Below are 8,240 nucleotides of genomic sequence, written 5' to 3'. Positions count from 1 at the left end.
CTCATTTTCTTCGCTGCCCAGCCTGGCAGTGGGCTTGGTGACTCTGATGGCCAGCTGGGCTGCTCTTTCCATGATGGCTTTGCGGTTGTTGGAGGAAACGCTGTGAGCAGTCTCGGCACAGTCAGATTTGTTGTACAGCAGCAGCACTAACAGCTCCTTAATGATGTGGACCAGGAACTTGTGGAAGCCACCGGGCAATACGCGTTTTGTCTTCTTGTTGCTCCCATAACCAGTGTTGGGCATTAAGATCTGGCCCTTAAATCTTCTCCGCACCCTATTGTCAATGTCTCTGGGCTTGCACCAGTTACACTTAATTTTGACATAATGGTCTGATTGGTGCTGGCTGAACTTCTTCATCCTCTGTTTGATGATCTGGTGCTTCACCAGGGGTCTTAGGGCAGCCATGATGCCAGTTGAGATGGCTGCCTCCTCTTTAGGCAGTGTGGAAGAAGAGAGAGGGGTCCTCCTCTGTCTTTCATAAGGAGTCCTGTGATTTCACTAGTTCCACCTGTGTAATCCAGGATAATCTCTCCATCTCAAGATCCTTAATCATATTTGCAAAGTACTCTTGCCATGTAAGGTAACATAATCATAGATTTTAGGGATTAGGACGTGGATGGCTTTGGGTCTACCAAGATTAACTCCTAGAGTGCTTCTAGGAAGCAAATCAAAGAAGCATCTAGAAAAGGAGAAGAGAGAGAGTCCAATGAATAGGAGGAAAACCAGGAGAGAGTGATGTCACAGAAGCCAAAGGAAGAGAGTTGTAAGAAAGAGAGTGACTAGCTGCTCGGTGGTCAATGCTGCTGGAAGGTCAAGTACAAATTGAGCAGCAACCTTGGATTTGGTGGTAAGAAGTCTTTGGTAACTTAACACAAGCAGTCTCTTTTGAGTGATGTTCATGGAAGGCTGAGAAGTGACTCAAGGTGAGACTGTGAGGTGAGGAAGTAGAGATGGCAGCTTCAGGAATGCAATAAGAAATGAACTGGTAGCAGAAGGGAATGTAGGACCAAGAGAGGCCTCTTTTTCTCTTCTTCCCTCCCTTCCTCGATCCTATTCTCAAAGTAGCTATTAGAGCATATTTGGACAATGGGAATCATCAAAGCAGAGAGGGAGAAATTGATGATGTGGGAGAGAGAAGGAATCCCTTGAGAAGGTAGGGGAGATCCAGAGACCAAGTGAAATGATTAACATTTAGTAGGAGTTTGAGTACTACATCTTTTGTCATAGATTAACTTTGGGATTGGCTACAAATAACAGAAAATCCTATTACAGGGTTTAAACAGGAAGGGGTTTATTTTTCTTCAGTGGAGGCCGTCCATGGCTTAAGGAACCATTGGTTTCTTCATTTGCTGTGTTTAGTGTATGGCTTCTTACCTCACAGTTGCAAGATGGTAGTTGCATCTCTAGACTTTGCATTTGTCTTTTAGTCAGAAGAACAGGGCAAAGGGCAACAGAAGCATGTTGGCTGGTTCTTTTCCAAAAAGTTTCTGTGGGAGCTCTTCCCAGTTGTTGTTGTTAGGTACCCTCAAGTTGGTTCCCACTCATCATGAGTTTATGCACAACAGAACCAAACAGTGCTCAGTCCTGCACCATCCTCACAGTGCTGCTGCCACTGTGCCATGCCATCTCGTTGAGGGGGTCTTCCTCTTTTTCACTGACCCTCCACTTTACCTAGCATGATGTCCTTTTCCAGGGATTAATCCCTTCTGGTAATACTTCCAAAGTATGAGATGAAGCCTAGTCATTGTCTCTTTCTAAGGAGCACTCTGGCTGTACTTCTTCCAACACAGATTTGCTTGTTCTTCTGGAAGTCCATAGTACTTTTATTATTCTTCTCCAACATCAGTTACTTCTGCTGATATTTCATTAAGTTACTCTGGCAGCATGGGATTCTATTAGCCAGGAGCAATGGAAGAACAGATATCGGGTAGGCATTTAATAACAGCTGTAGTGTTTGTTAATCACAGAGTTTCATGAAAGAAAAGACATCAAGAATTATTTTATCCAAGATTACTTTTTCCAAGGAGATTTGAGACTTAAAAAATAGACATGTCGTTTTTAAAGAATTTGGATGATTGGTGTTCTATAACCTTCATAAAAATTATTGTAACTTTGATTTATAAATTCAAGAAGCTTTTTCCTTCTGTCTCAGAATTTCCCCTCAAATGTGATTTAACCTCATCCTTTTTTGTTCAATCTTCTGAAGAAACAGAGTAAAACCAGTCAGCATCAATCAATTATTTGGACACTTGAAACAGTTTGAACTGGCAGTACTCCAGTGAATCAGTGGGAAAGGCATTAAGAGGTGAAACATAGGTAGGTGTAATTCCTTCAGAGTTCATTGAAGGAATTAGTGAAAAACAAAGTGAGGGAAAGTACACACAGTTTTTAATGGTAAAGTTGTGTGAGTTTTTATACAAGTAGAGTGTTGTTGTTACATGCCATTGAGTTGGTACTGACTCATAGCAACCCTATGCACAACAGTAAGAAACACTGCCAAGTCCTGCATCAGACTCACAGTCATTGCCATATTTGAGCCCATTGTTAATGCGACTGTGCCAATCCATCTCATTGGGGGTCTTCCTCTTTTTCTCCAACCCTCCACTTTACTAATCATCTATGCCAAGAAATTTGGAAGACAACTACAAATGGAGTGGGGTTTTTATATATTGCTTTTATTGCTGAGGATAGAAATTTAAACATAGACAAAAATGGAAATATCCTAAGCATTCTAATATACTGCAGAAAGAGATTTGTAAGGCAGATTGATGTATGTGTTGAAGTGTCGTCCACAGGAGGAGGGATTGATGAAAGTGTGGTGCGTCAGTAAGGGCATGTCTGTGCAGGAAGTAACTGAGGCGGCTGTGTGTTAGCCTCTTTTGACAGTTGGCATTTTTCTGGGTTGGCAGTTTTATCTCCAGTGTGCGGTATGCTCATTGACAGGGTGAAGGCTAATTCTGGCCAGCTATTATAAAAGAGCCACCACTTTTCTGTCAGTTTGTTGTACTATGGTGACTTACATATTGCTGGAAGCTATGCCACTGATTTTTAAAATACCAGCAGGGTATATATCGATGGTGGACAAGGTTCAGATGAGCTTTCAGACTAAGAGACTAGGAAGAAGGTGAGTCGGACTACTTTTGAATGTTTAGTCACTGAAAACCATGTGAATAGCAGTGGAGTACTGTCAGGTAGTGCCAGCATATTGAATATTGAAACATGATTTATAGCAAAAGAATATTGTCAGATATAGTGCAGGAACATGAGCCCTTCAGATTGGAAGTCTCTCAGAATACTACTGGGAAAGATATTCTTACTCACAGCAGAGTTGACCATGATGAGTGGATTTGGAATAAAGCTTTCAGGACTTCCATTTGCTGATGTGGCACAACTCAAAATGAGAAGAAATAGCTGTAAACATCCATTAATAATTGAAACATGGAATGTACCAATCTAGGGAAATTGTATGAAGCATGAATCTAAGAAAATTGGAAGTTATAAAAATGAAATGGCATTCCTAAACATCAATATCCTAGGCATTAGCAGAAATGGACTGGCATTGGTCATTTGAATCCAGCAATTATATGTTTTATTATGCTGGGAATGATAAATTGCAGAATGACAATCTGTGTTGCATTCATCAAAACTTTTCAAGATCTTTCTTGAAGTATAATACTGTCTATGATAGGATAATATACATATGCTTACCAGGCAGACCAGAATCCTGGTGTAGCGTTGTGGGTTAATGAACTGGACCGAAAAATTTGAACCGCCAAGGTCAGCGGTTCAAGCTCACCGGTCACTCCTTGGAAACCCTATACAGGGTCACAATGTGTTAGAACTGACTCAATGGCACTTAACAACAACAACAATCAGGCAGACCAGTTAATACCACTATTATTCAAATTTGTGCACTAACCACTAAAGCACATAACAACAACAAAACCATTAAAGCCAGTGAGGATGAAATTGAAGAATTCCACCAACTTCTTCAGTCTGAAATTGATCAAACATACAATTAAGATGTATTGATAATTCCTGGTGATTGTAATGCAAAAGTTGGAAACAAAGAGGAAAGATCATTGGTTGAAAAATATGATCTTGGTGATAGAAATGATGCTGGAGATCACATGATAGAATTTTTGTAAGACCAATGACTTCTTCATTTACAATACTTTTTGCAAACAACATAAGAGATGACTATATTCATGGGTCTCACCAGATTGAGTACACAGAATTCAAATTGACCACATCTGTGTGAAGCGACAATGCAGAAGCTGAATATTGTCAGTCAAAACAAAGAACAAACTTTGGTATAGACCAAGCATTGTTCATATGCAGGTTCAGGCTGAAACTGAAGAAAATAAAACAAGTCCACAAGAGCTAAAATTTGACCTTGAACAGATCCCACCTGAATTTACAGACCATCTGAAGAACAGATTTGATGCATTTGACACTAGTGACCAAAGACCAGAGAAGTTGTGGGATGACATCAAGGATATCAGACAATAAGAAAGCAGAAGGTCTTTAGAAAGACAAGGAAGAAGGAAAAGAGCAAAATGGATGACAGAAGAGACGCTGAAAGTTTTTCTTAATCATAGAGATGCTAAAGCAAATGAAAGAATGAGGAAGTAAAAGGGGTGAACAGAAAACTTCATAGGTCAACTCAAGATGACAGTCAGTTATTACGAAGTGTGCAAATATTTGGAGTTAGAAAACCAAAATGAAGAACATGCTCAGCATTTCTCAAGCTAAAAGAACTGAAGAAAAAATTCTAGCCTTGACTTGCATTTCTGAAGGATTCTATGGGCAAAATATTGAATGATGCAGAAAGCATTAAAAGAAGATGCAAGGAATACCCAGAGTCACTGTACCAAAAAGAAACTGACAATGTTCAACCATTTCAAGAGATAGATAACATATGATCAAGAGCCAGTGATACTGATGGAAGAAGTCCACTGAAGTCATTGTCAGTGAATGGATCTCCGGGAATTGACAGAATACAAATTGAAATCTTTCAACAAACTGATTTAGCACTGGAGGCACTCACTCATCTATGTCGAAGAATTTGGAAGACAGCTACCTGGCCAACTAATTGTAAGAGCCAAGGCAAATCTGCAGCACAAGACCTCTTTAGTGTTCAAAAGCAAAGATGTCAGTTTGAGGATGAAGGCACATCTGACCAAAACCATGATATTTTCAATAACTTCACATGCATGTGAAAGTCAGTGAAAAATGATAACTGTAGAGGAATTGATGCATTTGAGTTATGGCATTGGAGAAGAATATTAAAAGTGCCATTAACTGTGACGAGAACAAACAAATTTGCGTTGGAAGAAGTACAACCATAAATGCCGAGACTTCGTCTCTCGTACTTTAGGCATATTATCAGGAAGGTCCAGTCCCTGGAGAAGAACGTAATCCTAGGTCAAGTGGAGGGTCAGTGAAAACGAGAAAGACCCCCAACGAGGTGAATTGGCACAGTGGCAGCAGCAAAGGGCTAACGCTTAACACAATGTTTGCGATGACGGTGCATGTTTGGACACGGTTTTGTTCTCTTGTACATAAGGAGCTATGAGTCAGAACTGACTTAACAGCACCCAACAACAACATTATAAAAGAGTAACATTTAAAAAATGTTGTTTTTAGGTGAATTTTCCAAGAGTGCCTTAAGAGGTGGAAACAAATGTCTTTTGAAACTCAATTCCAACCCCCCATATGCTAAAAAAAATAGCTGCTTTCTTTTTCTTCCCTTCATGATTAGTGATTTAAGGTTCAATGTGGGAATGCTTTAAAAAGCTATCAAATGGCCCCATAATCCTAGAACTTTCTTCTAGGCTGTATGTGCTACCTTTCCCCACCTTCCAAGATGCATACGCAGGCATATTGCACAGTACTAGTTATACTAATCTCGAATGGAAATCCCCATGTCTCTCACAACACACACACACACACACACACACACACACACACACACACACACACCCCTTCCCTGTTAGGATGGAGTTGAGTCACTCTCATCCTGATAATATTGCTGTCTACTCTTAATGAGACTTGCTTACAGTAGAGTCTAAGAGGGCCTATGAATATAAGATGCTTTGATTTTTAATACATTTTTAATAGATCTGGCAGAAACTAAAATGCCAGAGTATTTGGAAAGGTGGTTGTTGCTGTTAAGTGCTGTCTAGTCGGTTTGAACTCACAGTGACCCAGTATAGGGTTTCTGAGGCTTGTAAATGAGTGAGCAGAAAGCCTCATCTTTCTCCCAGAAAGTGGCTAATGGGCTTGCACCACCAACCAGTGCTTATCCTAAGAAGCCACTGTTCTTCATTCGGAAAGGTGCCATCGAGTTGATTCTGACCCTGTATAGGGATTCCAAAGAGCAGCTGGGAGCTTGAACCACCAACCTTGCAGTTCAAATGGCTTCGCAATCTGACGCATTAACACACAGCGCCACACCAGGACTGGATTTTAATTATAAGTGTTCCACAGACTGATTTTCACCACAGGTCTTATCTTCATGGCCCATAGAAGGTGGTGTTTGAGATGGTGTTGAAGGATTTTGACAAGCACAGAAGAGAAAAAGAGCATTTCAAGTTAAATGCACAACATGGCACAGGCAGGAAGGCAGGTCATTGTCTATACAGAGGATGTCAAACAATCTTCTGAGGCTAGCCCATAGGGTTCAGGCAATATTGTGATGGGATAAGAAGATAGAATGTACTTCGCAACCAGATCTTGGAAGGCTTTTAATGTCAGGATAAAGAGATTCATTTTAATCATTTGGCAGGAAGATTTGACTCATGCATTGAGAAGAGAATTTACAAAATAATAAAAATAATTCGAGCCTACGGAATTCTTATAGAGAGTGCTCTAGAAGACAACCACAAACTCAATGGTACAAGCCAACCAGCTGCAACGCAGGAGAAAGATGAGGCTTTCTGCTCCTGCAAAGATTTATAGCCACAGAAAGCTTACACAGGGTTGCTATGAGTTGCAAGTGACTCTAGGCACTAAACAACAAGAGTTTCCATAGTTTTTCCACCTATTTTAAACGCATATTATTCTGAGAATGAAGTAGAGAAAAACCCTATGTATGGTTGGGAATCCATGTCATATAATGTCTATTAAAAACCCATTGGAAGTGACATCCATTATTTCAGGGGTTCTCTATAAAAGGATATAAATTTGTTGTGTGTTGTTTCCTGTTGCTGGACATTTAAATTGCTCCCAGTGCTTTTGTTGTTGTAAACAACATTGGCATTAACATGCACATAAGGTTTTTCTATGTTTCAGGTTATTTCCTTAGAAATGATGTCTACAAGGAGACTTGCAGACAAAGGGAGTAAACATCATTAAAACTTTAACAGTGTAGGATAAGCTCTGATTTAAGCTTACCAGCTGCTCCTCAGAAACCCTACAAGGGTTATTATGAGTCGGAACCGCAACATGACACTTAACAATAGCAAGGATTGCTTAACAAGAATCCCTGGGTGGTGCACAGTTAGCATGCTCAGCTGCTAACTGAAGGGTGGAGGCCCAACTCTATCCACAGGTACCTTGGAAGAAAATATTAGACACTGAAAACCCTGTGTAGCATAGTTGTACTCTGACATACATGGGGTTGCCATGAGTCAGAAACAACTTGATGGCAACTGTTTTGTTTTATTGATTTAACAAAATGACTAAGTAAATTTATTCTCCACTCAGCAGCTTACGAATATGCCCATCTCACTGCAGCCTCACCATATTGGGAATCACTATTAAAAATGTAATTTGATACTTGTGTAAAGATAGATAATATGGTTCATTTTCATTTGAAAGAAGTATTAGATACTAGTTGCCAGAAAATACAACAGAGTATCTTATGCGTTTGTGAATTTGTGACTGGAGAGGTGCAGGTTGAGACTCCAAAATCATGTGATTACGAGTCTAGAATCACTATGAAGTCTTCATTACTCCTACGGTACTTAAATTCTTGTCCCAAGCGCTCATTAATGGAAATGTGCTATCTTACTATAAAAATGGGCCATCTGACAGGGAAACATGGAAAACGTGTGAAACAGAGAAACTTTTAATAATCTCAGTAGGATATAGTTATGAACAATAAAGAGCTCTTTAGTGAAAAAAAACCCCCAAAACAACAAAAAGCCTTCGCAAGACTTAAAGCAGAAAGGGAGGAAAGCAAATGCAAACCAGTTTCAAGAGACAGAACAGGTCACTAGGGTTTCAGATACAGA

The 8,240-nt window shown here is 39.9% G+C and overlaps 1 pseudogene; it reads right to left on the bottom strand.

The window, feature by feature from the left end:
• On the bottom strand, positions 1-405 carry LOC102838354 (annotated as a pseudogene).
• Positions 406-8,240: the final 7,835 nt, after the last annotated feature.

This window comes from Chrysochloris asiatica, unplaced genomic scaffold (genome assembly GCF_000296735.1).
Source record: "Chrysochloris asiatica unplaced genomic scaffold, ChrAsi1.0 scaffold00069, whole genome shotgun sequence".
Taxonomy (NCBI): domain Eukaryota; kingdom Metazoa; phylum Chordata; class Mammalia; order Afrosoricida; family Chrysochloridae; genus Chrysochloris; species Chrysochloris asiatica.
Note: the sequence above shows the minus strand (reverse complement) of the source record. Positions and strands in the feature narration are given on the sequence as shown.